The following is a 17,785-nucleotide window of genomic DNA, read 5'->3' as shown; positions in this document are numbered from 1 at the left end:
TTTTTTTGAAGCATGAATATTATTGAACTACTTAAATGGAGCAATTACACGAGGGTATATGATACCTAGATATTCATCGATTACATTTGGAGTGATATGCCATAATTCTAAAAAAGCAAAACAGTGGAGCATAGTGCGATCAACGGTCTTCGAATCAGAGTTGCATCGGGTGGAGATGTTGGATTCGAAGGTCAGAAGGCCTTCGTTCAATGCTTTCCACAAGAAAAGTTGTACTTTTGATGGACATTGCAGAGTCCATAAGAGCTTGGTTGATGGTAAGGTTGTTTGATGCGCTTGATTGAAGGTGCTAGTCATGCAAATGCGTCTATGTGCTGAGGTGTACTGCCCGTATGATAACTTTCTATCTCCTTTTTTTTCATTTTGATCCATCAGGAGGTGATTACCGTAGAAGACAAATTCTACTGCTAATAATGTTACTAAAACCATACTAGAGGATTACATACTCTACTAAAAGATTACAGACACAATAGAATTACAGACTCAATTAGATCAAACTAATTATGTTATTAAAGCTACTACCACTATCAAGTAACAATTACTGGCTAGATGTGTTTTTATAGATGAGCACTTACAATTAAAACTACAATATAAAAGTGATAAGAATCACTGATCCCTATTAGAAAAAATTTAAAATTACAAATATTTAAACTAATATGAATAAGAATAAGGGAGATTTACTTTGAGTTACTTACTGGGGCTGAAGATTTTTTAAAATAGTGAATTATGTTCATCATTTTAATCTGATAAATAAATATATTACTTGATGATCCTAAGACATTTGCTTCACAGTGGCATTATTATTTTGTTTGGTATTGTTCGTACTAAAACAAAAAAGACCATTTAAACTAGTCAAATCAAAATACCTTTTTATTGGTTTGTTGGAAAGTTAGGGGCGGTTGAAATTGTAAAATCATTTTATTCAAAAAATAAAATAAAATAAATGGTAGAATCATCTAGTCTTTTCATATGAAAAAATCATAGTATTTATGTAATCGTCTTAAATGGTGTTGTTTATTTAACCGATTTTACTTGTAGCGATCATAATTTAGAATTGGACTTTGTTGTTAAAAAAACGAGATAAAGTTAAAATCCATCATTTATTTTTTTTATAATAAATTAGAAATAAACCGTGTTGTAATGACACACGCCGTAACCAATCAAAATTACCTATAACATGGTGTTCTAATAGTTTTTAAAAAAAAAGAGAAAAAGGGTAATGTAACATTTATTTAAGTTAACAGATCAAAATAAAATAAAATAAATAAACATTTATCGAAATTAATTATTGCCTCTAGTGGCAATATAGTTGACCTCTAATGTCTTCTCAAAATCTGGTTAAGCTGAATTCCACACATTGATATAAGTTCTTAATGATTTTTTAAGGTTAATTCAGATGATCTGACATGTGCATCCCATTACGCATCCGTTTTTCTTATTGTTCCAAAACTAAAATGTGAAAGTTAGAGTAACTGATGTAATGATGGTATCCAAGTACACCACAATCTTTTCGATATCAACCTATAAGTATGATACCTTGTGTGATCGTCTATGGACAAAGTAGAGACAATACAACAACAAGGTAATCACTTGATAATAGTTACGGTACACGACCGATATTATAGGATCAATATCAAGTGTCTTGGATTAACGTACAAGTGTATTTACTTTTAATTATAATAAAACAATTATAATTTCAGAAAGTAAAAGTAAATCACACAAGAAGATTTTGTTAACGAGGGAACCGCAAATGCAGAAAAACCCTGGGGACTAGTCCAATTTTGAATAACTCAGAATTAACCGACTATACAAAGAACAAATCCAATTTCGTATAGTTGAGACCAAGTAATTAATCTACCCCTAGTTACTTAGTTCCCTCAATATTTCAGCGCCTATAACCGTCTGGCCAACGCACGTGAATCCCAAGACATAAACCACTACCTTGAGTTGTTTTACCGATGTAAAGTCTTCAACACTGATTTCCTTTTGATCGTATTGCAAACAGTAAACTAACAAAGCTGTTTGGTAGCTACTCTATCAATATTTGATAAATTTAGAGATGTGTTGAGTTTTGGCAAAGGCTTTTCCGTTTAACAAGTAAACTCCTTTGTTGGGTTTATATCAATCACGATCTGAAATAATCAGATCTAGATTCACAAGCTATCAGATTCAGATACTAAAGAATACCGCCAAATGTTAATTGCCGATCTATACGACTACTTAATCAAATCTATCAAAGATAAATAAGATCTTAGTCGAATCCCAGCCGATCAAGGTGTGTGCACTAATATCACAAGATGTGAAACCAAACATAAAAATATTCTTGTCTTCAATCGTATCTGCACACAAAATTTGATTACACTTATGATCGATCACGCACAGAACGGAGTCCGTTAACAATGGATGATCACAAGTTGTCTTCAAATATAAAAATAGTTTTGAAGATCCCATCGATCCTTTGATCTAGTTTGAGTGACCTTATGTCAGAAGAGAAGGTTCTCAAGAATAATCGAACTAAATGCAATCAAAGTTTCAACAACCCTTATTCAATAAAATCAATAATCGAAACTAAAATAACAATGCATGCGCGCAATTATCTAGTTTCCCACCAACAATACTTTCTAGAGATTCTTGATCCCACATCAATCTTTAAACGAGTGGATGTAAGAGATTTTGCCTAATTAGGGTACTCTCCTATCCAGAATAGTATTACAAGTAATATTATTAGTCAGCGCCATCAGAAACAACAAAGATGAAGTTTGCCTGGTTAAGGATAGTTTGTAAGAAGAACAAACTTCATTATTTATAGACCAAGGATGTTTGGAAAACAAGGAAATTCCAAAACATAAAAGATTCTCCAGATATGCGATGAAGTACCTAATTTTGATTTTCATATTTCCAACTAATATCCAACCTGTAATTCGAAAATCTCTCTTAGAAAATGTCTAATACTAATTTAATACTTGACTAATATATATTTTCTAGAGATATGTTTTAATTGATGGAAAATCAAAATATATAATTCGAGAATCTTAATTAAAAGATTCTCTGATATTTCAGTTTGGGATCACCTTGAATATCAAGGAATATTTTTGAACAATCAATGATAAGAATTATGCACATGTTCATGTCGACATTTATAACTTTCATCTCTGTCAAACCCTAATTCCAAACTCACTCAAACTCTAAAGTATATGTGAATATCGGAAATCAGTTTTGCTCTTGGGATCGGTTCTACCATGACTCCTAACATAGGCTAGGATCGATTCTACCATGACTCCCAATATATGTGGGGAACGAGAACAATTGTGTGATTTTTTAATTTCTTTTTTTTATAACTTGTCTCCCAACAAAAGCTAGGATCGGTTCTACCTTGATTCCCGATATAGGTAGGGATCGGTGCTACATTAACTCTCAACAAAAGCTAGGATCGGTTCTACCATGTTTCCCGAGATAGGTAAGAATCGGTTCTACCTTGATCCTCAACATAAGTTAAAGTCGGTTCTACCTTAATTCACTCCTTAGGTACAAATTGGTCATCCAATAGATCTTCATAGAAAACCAGACCAAACACCTATAGATTTCCTTTCGATTACAAAACAAGTTCGCAAATCTGCTTCCTTAAACCAATGTATTAAAACATAGTTTCCTAGGATGAAATCATACCTATATTCAGTATATAATCAAGTAACAAGTTACATAGATTATGTCAAAGTCACATTTACGAAGTTCAAAAGATAAATGTTATACTTCATAATTCAATATACCATATCAAATCATTCAACAAAGGATATATACTTCCTTGACATTTTGATCATAATGCTATGACTAAGTCTAATCCTAGAGTATCATATGTAACTTCGCATGTTATATTTTCAATCTTAAACGACTTGAAAGAAACAATGGGAATGGAAACAAGTCAAGTCAGTATTACTAACCGCAAGTGGAAGGATGATGTCTTCGTTGTAGTCTATACGTCTTCGCATTCTTCAGGTCTTCGGAGTAATACTTGTATGTCTCAACATTCCTAGACTTTCTAGTCTAACCTAAACGAAGTTGAATCTAGTAATCTTAATCATGCATCTCTAATTGAGTTTTGATACTAAAATATGACAACCAACCTTGACATACCAGCACTTGGTGGGTTCAACCGAGCAATGCTCTAACATTAACAAAAAGGTTGCATTTGCCTAAGCAGAAGATAATATAACAAATAAACATTCTGAATATATTTCAACCCAAAATTTACCCAAGCCTCTATTGTGGCTATGGATGAGAACCTCAGAGGCCTTTGTTAGAGTACCTTGAAGATTATGGTTGGAATTTCTAAAAATTATTTTCGAGAACTTTCTTCTTGCTACCATTCATGCAGGGAAAATCATAGATTTCCCTTCTCCTAAAATTACTGACTTTCTCAAAAATAACAAATTCCCTCAAATTTTCATCGACTCTCATTACGTCTTCGGTTTTCGCTCCACATATGTTAGTGAACCGTTCAAATTGTCAAGTGATGCATATGAACTGAATGGATTTTAAATCCATTCTTTGATTTTCTATCTCATATCTACTGAAATTTTGGATATGCAATTCATCGATTTCATATATCAAATTTGTGATTTATGGTTGAGGAGAAAAATACATAACCAGTTTTGTAATTGTGATTCTTTGCACATGTTTATCAATTGAAGGGGTTGATTCATGGGAATAAAAATGGCAATTGTGATTCTTTGCACAAACATCTTCATATCACCAAGGTAATTTCCAAATAATCTTCTGTTGTGATTTATTTCTCCTCTAGGCATGGTATATGATTTTTTTTCCTTCATAAAATGATTTGTATTTAGATTTTTTTTGTTTTTTTTGTTTTGCTTCTTCATGCATGATTAAAATAAAAAGATAAGTGGTTATCATAGATTTTGTTTATAATTGGCGTTGTTATGCACAATTCTTTAATAGTTGGAGAATAACCTATTTTGTAAAGGGATATTTTGACTTTAGGTCATGAAAATATGACCAACTTTGCATTTAGGTCACAATTTTTTTTTAATTAGAATTTGGGTCACATGACTGTTGCTGACCGTCTTGACAATTAGGAATAAATTTATTTTTTCAATTTAATTTTTATTTTCTTAGCCCCATTATTCGCCGTCATCATACCTCTATCACCAGATTCACCACCATTGAACAGATTCAAATAACAAGATACAACATCCAATCTGTTTATGTTCTCCCTATAGATGATGCCTTAAACATTCCATAATCGTAGACAAAAATCTAAAAACAAAATACCCAAACAAAAACATCTTAGTTAAATCATAAATTATACTTTTCTTATTTATCGATGGAGACGGGACAAATTAAGATGATGAAGAGAGATTAAGATGACGTAAAATGCAATTTCATTTTAGTCACCTTTGGTGTTGTTGAATCAGGACGCGAGGAAAGAAATGGGAAAAAGCCATTAACATAATTGAATTAAATCAGTATCTCAAATCAGTATCCCCAATCAGTTCCCCAATTTCACCTAAAAATAACGAAACCAATTTTCCCTTTATAGTGAAAATTGAAGAAAACCCACACATTCAATTACCTAAATAAACATCTGATTATAAATTTGCACAGGAAAAATGGTAAATGTGATGATGATAATATTCTTGGATTTCATCCATTTTGTTTCTTTATTGCAAGCCTGCAAGGTGAAAGAACGGCAGAGAAAAAAAACCCAAATTAGGTCTAACATTTTTCTTTTTGGTAATTTTTTCTCAAATATTTTGTTTTAAGCAACCAAATCTGAGTGACTAAGGACAAAGAAATTGAAGATGATTTGATTTGGAGATGATTTAGTTAGATTTTTAATAAAAAATTGAAAAATTATTTCTAGGGATTGTTCGTCACTGTGTTACGAATCTAAAATATGTGTAAGTGTGATTAGTATTATGTATGTGTTTATTAGTATTAAAATTATCCTAAGGATTAGCTTGTATGGTTGTAACCGTCAAACAGGGACCTATATATATAAGGGAAATATGTTATTTACTTAGATTATTTTGTTAAATGATAGTTTAGTTAGACAAGATCCTAGCAATTGGTATCGAGAGCTCTTTCCTGGCATCGAAATGAGTTCTATGGGAAAATCAGTATCTACAACAGAAGAAAGAAAGCAAGACGATGAAGAAGGTCATACGTCCATGGCTTCTCTAGAAGCGTTTGTACGGTCTATGCAAACAAAATTAGATCAGTTACTCATTCCACCACAACCACAACCACCTCCTTATCCCCAACCACAACCACCACCACCACCACCCCACCACAACCACAAACATCACCTTCTCAACCACCAGAACTCCAATTTTACCCTCCACAGCAATTGTCCATTTATCCACCACCACAACAACCGATTAATCCACCACAACTGCCGCTTTATCCACCACAACAACCACTGAATTATCCACCACCGCAACAACCATATACATCGTATCAACTACCACTACAACCACAATTTCAGGTAGATCATCACAATTTTCCAGGATTTCGGGGCCGTTCAATTCGTCTTGATTTTCCAAATTGTGATGGTAACGACCCTTGGGGATGGGTGTTTAGAGCCGATCAATATAAATTTCTGAATGAGATTCCAGAAGAAAACATGGTGCACTTAACTTCTGGTCATTTATTTGGGGATGTCATTCCATGGTATCAATGGTTAATTAAAACCATTGGTTTCCCAACTTGGCCTGATTTTTGTCGTTACTATTGTTCAAGATTTGGTTCCAAGGAGGATGATGATCTGGAGGGGGCCTTAGCAAAGTCATATCAAACTGGAATTGTCCGCGAGTATAAAACTATATTTGAACGGCTTGCAAACCGCTATTGCACATTACCGGAACTATTTATTATTCGTTGTTTTATCTCTGGCCTCAAAGACGATGTTAAGGCAGGTGTGAACTTGTTATGTCCTCAATCACTATCTCAAGCATATGTTATGGCAGAAAGACAAGAAGACGCTCTTGGTATGTTGGTATTTACAATTTCAAAAAGATGTAATACTCGACAACCCTTATATATATAGGTCCCTGTTTGACGGTTACAACTGTTAGAGCATAGCTCTGTTGAACCCACCAAGCGTTGGTATGTCAAGTTTGGATGTCATATTTTAGTGAATCAAAACTCAATTAAAGAGTCGCTTGATTATATACTAGAGACAACGTTGTATAGGTTAGGCTAGAAAGATTAGTATAATGATACATACAAGTATTACTCGAAGACTTGAAGAATGTGAAGAAGTAACAAGCTACATCGACGACATCATCCTTCCTCTTGAGGTTAGTAATATTGTGACTTGAACTGTTTCATTACTAACGTATCTTTCAAGTCGTGCTATATTGAAAACATAAATGCGAAGCTGTGAATGATTATACTCTAATAGACATATTGTTAAGGAATTAGAATACGAAGTATAACACTTATCTTTTGAACTTCGTATATAAGACATCGACATAATCGTATGAATGTTATTGCGATTATGGATATTGGTGAAGATTTCGTCCTAGGAAACAATGTTTACATTCGTTTAAAGGAAGTACATTCATGAACTTGTTTTATGAATCGAAAGGGAAATCTCTAGGCTTATTGGTATCGTTATTCATTGCATATCTTTGGATTACCAATATGTGTGAGTTAGTAGAAACCGATCATAACTTGTTATGTATCTTGGTAAAACTAGTCACAACGCCTGACTTATGTATTGGTATGACTTTTATTAGTGTAACTGATCCTAAGTAATCACCTAAGATGGTATGATTGATATTTGTAATTGGTGTAACCGATCCTAGTAATTGGTGTGACCGATCACAAAAGAGTGTGTAATCGATCCTTGTAGTTGGTGTAATCGGTCCTGGTAATTGGTGTAACCGATCCTGGTAACTGATGTGACTGATCACAAGTAATACCATAATTGATGTAACCGATCCTGGTAACTGATGTAACCGGTCCCAGTAACCATATTAACGTAGAACCGATCCTTGTGTTTGGTAGAACCGTAAACCCATGATTAGTGTATTGATATTTGATCAATCACATATACTACAAGAAAATGGGCATCTAGTGACAAATATTTTTTGTCACAGAACTACCTTGTTTAGTCGCCAAATAAAATTTGGAACAAAAAAAAAATTGGAACAAATTTTTTTTGTCATCTAATCAATGACTTTTATGGTCGCAGGAAATAATTTTGGTAACAAAAACAATTGGGTCGTTATATATGTCTTTCAATGACTGATATGAACTGTCTACAATGTTATGTATTAGTGTCAAAAAGTCTTTTCCCTAAAATTGTATTTGACGAGAAACTTTTTTTCTCGTTAAATATTTAAATGAAAATTTATATTTTCCTCCGTAATGTGTTTTGGTGACCGTATGTTTTGTTTCTAAAATATTCTTTTTCATCAAATACTTTTGTCTCCTAAGAGGTTTCCATTGACCGTTGTCGTTGTTTTCGAAAATTGCTTTTAAAACAAATGTATTCGCACTTTGGTGAGACGTGAAAAGACCCGATCCCATTCTAACTTTGATAGGTGGAATCGTCTCACGCCATATGTACTGAGAATATTCAGGAGACCGGTCACTAAAAGCAGGTTTTTTTAAACAAAAAGAAAATTATCTCCAAATATATTTATCGACTAATATGTTTGCTTGCGAAAAATTCTTTTGTAAATAATGAGTTTGGTCTTAGAATAATTATTTTGTGGAGAAAATATATTGTCTTCAATTAACTTTTCTAGAGACATGTACATTTGTCGTTGAAAACATTTTTTTATATACAAATCTTTTTTTACTCCTAATAACTTTCTTCAGAGATAAAAGGAATTGTCTATAAATCTATCTTTTCTGAGACAGGTATATTTGACATTGAAATTTTATTATCTTAACAAAAAATATTTGTCTCAGATAAAAATATTTTATAAACTAATATGTCCGTCCATAAAAACAGCTTTCACTGGCAATAATTTTCTTTTGTAATATTTTTAATAATGACCTATATATTTGTCTTTAATGAAAATTAAGGTAAACGCATTTTTTTAATAACTAACCAGATTTCTTCAGCAGAAGGGATAGAGTCTAATAACAGATTATCCTCAAGGGTAATACATGGAGTAATGTTATTAAAAAGATCAGGATTGGGGGAAGGGAGAGGAGATGGAGCAGAGAAGAGATTTTGGAAGTACTCAAAAAGAGATTTTTGCATTTCATCGCTTTTGAAAGTAATTTCCTTGTCACTCCTTCTAAGACATTCTATATTATTCCATTTTCTTCTCTTCATAGTCTTAGTATAGAAGTATTTGGTGTTTTTTTCTCCTAAATGGACCATGTTATCCCTAGATTGTTGATTTCCTATGGCTTCCTGAGTGGCATAGAGATTCTCTAGTAAAGATAGCTTAGCTCTAATTTTTTTTTCCTTCTTGTAAACATGGGAAGAATTATTCAGATTATTAATTTGCGACAAAGTTTGTTTATTTTGCTTAGAAGGGAGACCAAAAATGTTCTTCTTCCAAAAATCTAAATTAGTTTGAACTGTTAGAAGATTCTGAATCAAGGATTGGGTTGGATTTTCTCTAATGATATGGTCCCAAGAATCCTTTATAGTTTGAACACAAGAACTTTCTTTTTGCCAAGTATCATAGAACTTAAAGGTGTAGGAATATTTTATGCTATCAGTGTCAAGGTTTAGAGAAATAGGGCAGTGATCATATTCCGCTGCTACAAGATGAGTTAGTTCATCATTAATGAAATTAGAGCTCCATTCTACATTAGCTATAGCCCTATCAAGCCTTTCTTGGATGTTAGCATCCTCTTCTCTATGGTTATTCCAGGTATAGGGATATCCCTTAAATCCTAAATCTAGAAGACCAGCATAGATAGAGCATTTTGATAATAAATGCTATCAGAGTTCTTGAAAGGTAGACCTCCCAATTTGTCTTCTTGACTAAAAATCATATTAAGATCACCTAAAAGAATCCAGGGCATTGAATTAATGTCAACTTGTCTAGAAATATCAGTTAAGAAATTCCAAGCCTCTTTTCAATTATGGGGATAAGGACTACCATAAAAACAAGTAAGAAGCCATATTTTAGACTCCTGATTAGTTTGAACCAGTACATTAATCATATTTAAATTCCATTGAAATATTTAAAATGAGAAACCATCCACCCAAGCTAATGCTAGACCTCTAGTTAATCCTATTGGGTCAACTATGTGAATGTTGGGATAGTCTTTAAGCAGTGTCTTAACTAAGTGTTTCTTAGATTTGGTTTCTGAGAGAAATAGAATTTCAGGTTTATCTCCATTTATCAATTGATTAAGGTGGTTTTGAGTAAAAGGGTTTCCACAACCTTGAGTATTCCATGCAATGATTTTCATGATAAAAATTAAATAAAGCTAAAGGGAGACCAAACTAAGCACAATACTAGTTAAAATTGCAAAGAATTAAGCAAGATGATTCAAATTGAGAGATTAATTAAGAAAAACAGGGTTTTGGGAGTACCTGGATTTCACCTTTATGCTCAGATGGAGAGTTAAGGAAAAAGGGAATTGGTGAGAACTCGTCTGTTGCTTGATTATGTTCTTTAAGATTAGATCCATACTGATTAAACTTAAGCTGATTGTCTGAATCAGTTACCAAAATTCGAAGCCCTTCAGAGGATGAAGAAGATGGAAAATCTGGTACTGAAAGTTTGAAAGCCGACTTATGTAAAGATGCAGGAAATGCAGAACTTGAATGCGGAGTATGCTGACATAAAATGGTTTCATTATCATGAGGTGCAAAAGATAATGATGCAAAAGACTCAGAAGAGATATGTGAGGTGAGATGTTCATGAGCATCTTCAAAAGAGGGGGATGAAAAGGAAAGCCTCCTATTAACTACCTTTTGTTCCGGTTCTTGATCGGTTTTAGAGATGACAGGTATATGAGGAATAGGTTCTGGTTCAACATCGAGAACAGGTTCCTCAATGGTCCGATCCATAGAATCTAAAACTTGACGAGTCTCAGAGTTACACTAGTTAACTGAGTTCACCGATTCAGAGTCATCGCCGTGAATATGGATGAAATTTTCAGGTAAGTTAAAGGGATAAGTTCTTTTTCCTAGAATAGATGCTTCCGGCATGTCTTCATCATAGATGACTGGTCCCAGAACTTCGTACGATCTTATTGAGATAGTGAAGCGCTTGGTAACAAACCTAAAGGATGAACTTCTCCATAAAGTTCCGCAAGTGTCTCTTTATTACCCGGGATATTCAAAAAGTTCTCTACTGGCTCCATGTTACCATGGGCATGTGTGTTATCTTGAGGGTTCCAAATCTGAATAGTAGTATTGTCTAACCAGTAGATATCATCCGCAGGACCAGGGGAATGCATGGAAATGTCGTAAATATCTTCAAGAGGTCTATGTTGGAGAATAGCACAATGGGTAACCTTATGACCAAAACGGAAGCAATTGGAGCAGAATTTTGAAGGAAGGTTGTGGTAATTAAAGGATAACTCTCTAACTGGAAACAGGTCGATTTTAACTAGAAGTTTCATTACAAGAGGCTTTTCAATATTAACCCAGACGAGCACTCTTGGTTCACAATCAAAGCTACCCCTTTCTAGTCGACTCACAATGCCTAATCGACTAGCAATTAATCCAAAACGTTCACCTAATCTATGCTCATGCTTAGTAATCGAGATACTTTCCCATAAAGGTATTTCTTTAACTACATCAGAAGAGATTTGCATACCATGGTATGCCGATCGAGCAGAAAGCACATTACATAAGGATACGAAGGCCCATTCTGAGCTATCCACTCTAAATCCTTAGCATCACGGAAAGTAATGATAAAAAGGATTGGATCCACATCTCGAATTTGAAATCCGATGTTGAGACCCCAAAAGTGACGCAGAACGCTTCTTATATCTTCGGTTTTATAAGTATGGGATGAGAAAATTCTGGCTAGAATGTTGTTGTCTTTAATGCCGAACTCCCTCATTAAGGCAGGAGGAGTTGGTAAAATGCCAGCATTCGAATAATTAGTGTATCTTTGGGAGACTGAGAGACCACTTAAATGCTTGTATAGATCATGACTACTCATAGAGAAAAGAACAAAGAAAGGGAAGATTTACCAGAACAAAACTACACTAGAGGCGAAGGAAGAAATAAGCTTTGAAGTAAATGATCTTCAGCAAACTGAGTATAAATAAGATGTCTTCTTTATTCCAACATCAAAAAACCTCGATAAACTAACCTTAAACTAGCAAACAAATTTAATTCAAATAAACCTTGACCAATCAAAGTTCTACGACAAAAAGTAGAGGCCAAATCAATCAGCAGTAAAAATTGTGCATTAAATTCCTTGAGAAATAAAAAAGCACGATTAAGACAGGTTTACACGACTTGTCACAGAAATGAGGGGAAATAAATGTTTAAGAAGCAAGAAAGGAGACTAACAATTTCGAAATAAGGGAGAGCTACATGAATTAAATATTGAGAAGGGCTATAACACAGAATAGGGATAGCCAAGAATTAAAATTACCCTTAAAGAAGGATGGGGAGATTAAACAAGATAGACAGTCAAAGAAAATGCATGCTATGTATAGAGTAGCCAGATCCAGACTAGATGAGAAGCATGAGAAGAAGAGACGTCTGCAGCCAAAAACCAAACGTAAAGAAAAAGAAAAGTGATTAAATGCGACGAGAAAACCAAAGTTTCGTACTGTCTATAAAAGATTCAATCCAAAAATGGAGAAATCCTAAGAAAATCTAAATAAAACAATACATAAGCAAACTTTAGGGTCAATGGCTTGCAACCACTTTAGGATTCCATTAGGTGCTCCTATTTCCTCAACTAAGGTGATTCGCTGTCAAAAAGGCTAGCTTCATCGAATGCAATATTACAGGTGCAACATATGTAGCCGGGAAGCTTTTTTATATCCTACACAAGCCTAACGACTAGCTCTATGCAACCTAAGCAAGGAAGAGAAAGAAAGATTGGGGAAACAAGCAATCAAGGATTTGCAGGTAAGGTTGGCTACCGGAGTTCCGGTGACTTCTATCTATTTTTTGACAGAGTATCCACCCGGAATGGACTATGCTTATGTGCATGAGAAGTCAATGATATATCAGCAAGAGAGGGACGGAGGTTTGATAGAGGTGGATGATTCAGATGAAGAATATAGATGGAGGGGAAAAAGAAAATCGTCCAGTGCTAGAAACAGCTCAGGCCAAGCAAAGGGAATGGTTATGTTTAAGTTATTTAAAGCTTCTTTAACTTTCTTAGTTGAAAAAGTCTAGAGATTGCTATTAGTTATGTTGTTATCTTTTATTTTTAATGGAATCCTGTCTGTTTTGGTGTTTAAATTTACCTACTACAGAAACTCAAAAAAAGGAAATTGGATCTCTAACTTAAATTTGGAAAATACCTTTAAAGCAATCAAAACAAAGGGTTTTTTTTTTTTAAAAAAAAAAAGGAATCAGATATTATCGTAAGAAGGAACATATTATAAGTGCAAATCAACCAAGATAAGTAACAATCAGAAAGAAGTTCAAGGGAAAGAGAGAATTTCTAACAGTAGCTGTCAAAAGCCAAAAGAAAGCATGAAACAACAAAACCTAAGGTAGATGATACTAAATGATGAATGAAATGATTGTAAATATGTATGTTTACAGGTATCAATATTCTAAACCAAGCAAAGCAGAAAGGAAGTAGATGTAAAATAAAGAAAGGGAAGAGGAAAAATCTGAATGCATCACATATAAAAGAAAAAATGAATGAATGAAATGATGGATAGAATGCAAAATGCAAGTCAGCTTAAGTTTGAAATTGAACAGAATCATTGCAACAATTGATGGTAGTTCCCCTCCCTTAATCCCCATCTGGCTTTAAGACAAAATCCAGATGGGCGAATTACTCAGTAATCAACATTGTAGGAGAAAAGAGAGGAAGAAGATGAAGAAATAGATCCGTTGAGGTAGGAGAGAGGGCAGAGCAAATTTTGTTTTATTTATAACAGCGTGGATTAATTACCAGCAATTAAAATTCATATCTCTGGAAAATAAAAATTATGTGTATTTACTAATTGGAGATTTTCTAGTAGGATTTCGGTTAATTTTGGACAGAGCATTTCTAGGAATTATGAAAAACGAATTCGGAAATATATTGCATATCTTAAGAATATTCACTTTTGGAAATTCCTTGGTGTCCAAACTTCCTTGGTCTATAAATACCCAAGTTTGCATTTCGAGAAAACTATCCTAAGAGCCAGCAAAACTACCTTTTTGTGTTGTTACTGGTGGAGCCGTCTATTCAGAGAGGAAAGTACCCTAACTAGGCGAAATCTCTTACGACCGCTCGTTTAAAGACTTTTTTGGGATCAAGAAGCTTTACGAGTACCGTTGGTGGGAAATTAGATAATTGCAGTATTATTAGTTTTCGATTTGATTTTATTGACTAGCGGTTGTTGATCTTTGATTGCACCTAGTTTGTTTATTATTGAGAATCTTCTCTTCTGATATAAGATTCACTCAAACTAGATCGAAGTATCGACAGGATCTTTAGAATTGTTTGTAGATCTAAAGACGTCTTATGATAATCCATTGTTAACAGACTCCGTTCTGTGTGTGATTGATCACAAGAGATTCAAGTTGTGGTGTGCAGGTGTTTATTGAAGATTTAAGAAGATTTGAAGACAAACAAGATTTTTTATTGCTTTCATAATCTTTGGTGTGCACAAAACTTGATCGGCTGGGATCCAACTATAATCGGTTTGTCTTTGATAGACTTGATTGATTAGTTGCGTAGATCGGCATCAGTATATAGTATCTTGGTGGATCCTATTATTGATTGCATAGTCTAAACACGACTGCTTTGGTAGTTGTTAATTAGATAGATATAGAACCCGACAAAGGAGTTTATTGGTTAAACGGATGAGCTTTTGTCAAACTCATATCATTTTGATTTAAAAGAGTTGTTACCGAACAAATTTGTTGTTCCTTTACTGTTTGGAATATGAATTAAAGGAATTGTTCCAGTGCGTGCACTTATTGAATGTCGGAAGCGCAGGGATACTGAAGAAATTAGGTGAACTATAGGTTTAGTTGCTTGGTCTCAACTATACGAAGTTGGCGTGATTTTTTATAGCGGTTTAATTCTGAGAGTATTCAATTCTGGACTAGGTTCCGAGGTTTTTCTGCATTTGCGGTTTCCTCGTTAACAAAATCTTGTTGTGTCATTTACTTTTGTTTTCCGCAATTATAATTGTTGTTATTATAATTTAAAGTAAATTACACAAACGTTAACTCCGTATTACTTGATAGTGATCCTATAGAGTTTGGTTAAGTCCGAACCTATTATCAAGTAATCACACATTGATAGTTGTATTGTCTCGATCTCGTATCCATAGATGATCACAAAAAGTGTGAATACCGGTTCATTTTATTGTCTCGACTCAGTCCATAGACAATCACTTTCCGTAAGAGGACTTATAGGTGGAAAAGTTTAAGATTGTGGTATATTTGGGTACCATCGTATTTTTAACAACCATACAAGCTAATCCATATGATAGTTTTGATACTAATAAACACATACATAATACTAATCACACATACACATATTCTAGATTCATAACATTGTAAAGCAGCTAATTCATACATACATACATACATACATACATACATACATACATACATACATACAACCCTTACAACAGCTGTCTAGTTCAACGGAAGTTGCATCTCCTTCACCAACCATCCATACCAACCAAATAGAATCTAAGCAATCAACCCTTACATTACCTTCTGCAGTTGCTAAATCAGCAACCACAGGACCACGTCGTTTGAGTATTGCGGAGAAGCTTGAAAGAAGAAAAAAAAATTTACGTTTCAACTGTGATGAACAATTTAAGCCGGGTCATCGGTGTAAGCGACCTCAGCTGTTACTATTAGAAGTGGAGGATGACAGTTCCAATTTTATGCCAAAAAATGAACAAGATACGCGGGATCAATCAACTTTGGAAGTTTCTTTGAATGTTATCGCTGGAACTCAAAGGTCTGGACCTATGAAACTTTTGGGATACATTTCAAACCACCATGTAAAAATATTGGTAGACTCTGGTTCTGCTCATAGTTTTCTTCATCCGAAAATTGCAAAGCAGTGTGGAATACGTGTAGATAACTCTCATCCTCTGAGTGTTACAGTCGTAAACAGAAGCACAGTGAATTCTCCTGGTCATTGTTCCAAGGTAAAGTTAGTCCTCCAAGAGCATACTTTTACTTTAGATTTTCATATTCTTCCTATTTTTGGTTATGAGATTGTTCTTGGTGCCGATTGGCTTCAAAGTCGTCTTGGTGTTATTCAATGGGATTTTCAACAACTAACAATGAGTTTTGATGTGGATACAAAAACAATTACTTTAAAAGGGATTCCTACTACGTTTGCTCATGTCCGTGATAAATGTGAGTTCCAACAGCTTTTCTTACAACAAGGCCAGGGATTATATATTTGTTTATTGGATTCTTGTGCTAGAAAAGAACCCCAGATGCCGACATCAGTTACGTCATTATTAGAATAATATTCAGACTTGTTTGAAGCTCCGCCTGAGTTGCCACCTCGTCGTGATCATGACCATCGAATTCCACTACTGCCTGGCAGTGCTCCGAATAATGTACGTCCTTACCGGTATCCTCATTTTCAGAAAAATGAAATCGGGAAATTAATTCAGGAAATGCGTCATACTAGAATTATACGGCCAAGCACAAGTCCTTTTTCTTCACTAGTACTTTTGGTTAAAAAGAAAGACGGCTTTTGGCGTATGTATGTTGATTACCGTGCACTTAACAACATCACTGTGAAAGATCGATATCCCATTCCAGCAATTGATGAATTGTTGGATGAGCTGAATGGTATTGTTATATTTTCCAAGTTAGATCTTAGATCCGGGTATCACCAGATTAGAGTCGTTAGCGAGGGCATCCCAAAAACAGCATTTCGTACACATGAGGGTCATTACAAGTTTCTTGTAATGCCTTTTGGTCTTTCGAATGCACCAGCGACATTCCAAAGTCTGATGAATGAAGTTTTTCGGCCTTGTTTGCGCTAATTTGTATTGGTATTCTTCGACGATATATTTGTGTACAGTCGTACCATAGAAGATCACCTTATATATCTTAAGGTAGTATTTGAAACTCTCCGCCAACTCAGTTGTTTGTTAAGCGATCAAAATGTTATTTTGCTCAGCCAAATGTCGAATATCATGGTCATATTATAACTGAAAATGGTGTACAAGTGGATCTCTCCAAAATTGAAGCTATGCTGCAATGGCCTAGACCAACATCTTTAAAGACGCTGAGGGATTTTTGGGTCTTACGGGGTATTACTGAAAATTTGTTCGAGACTATGTTAAGATTGCTGCTCCACTAACTCGTCTCCTCCGTAAGGATTCTTTTAGTTGGAATGCTAAATCTGAAATAACATTTAATGAGTTAAGACGACCTTATCAACTACATCAAATTTAGCATTACCAGATTTTACTTGTGAATTTGTTCTAGAATGTGACGCTTCTGGCTTGGGGTTGGGTGTTGTTTTAACACAAGATGGAAAACCTATTTCATAGCTCAGTAAGGCCTTGGCACAAAAGCATTTTCATCTCTCTGTGTATGATAAGGAACTCATGGCTATTGTTATGGCTATTTCAAGGTGGCGTCCTTACTTGTTAGGTCGTCATTTTAAGGAATTAACTGATC

The sequence above is a fragment of the Papaver somniferum genome, chromosome 10, assembly GCF_003573695.1.
Source record: "Papaver somniferum cultivar HN1 chromosome 10, ASM357369v1, whole genome shotgun sequence".
Taxonomy (NCBI): Eukaryota; Viridiplantae; Streptophyta; class Magnoliopsida; order Ranunculales; family Papaveraceae; genus Papaver; species Papaver somniferum.
Note: the sequence above shows the minus strand (reverse complement) of the source record.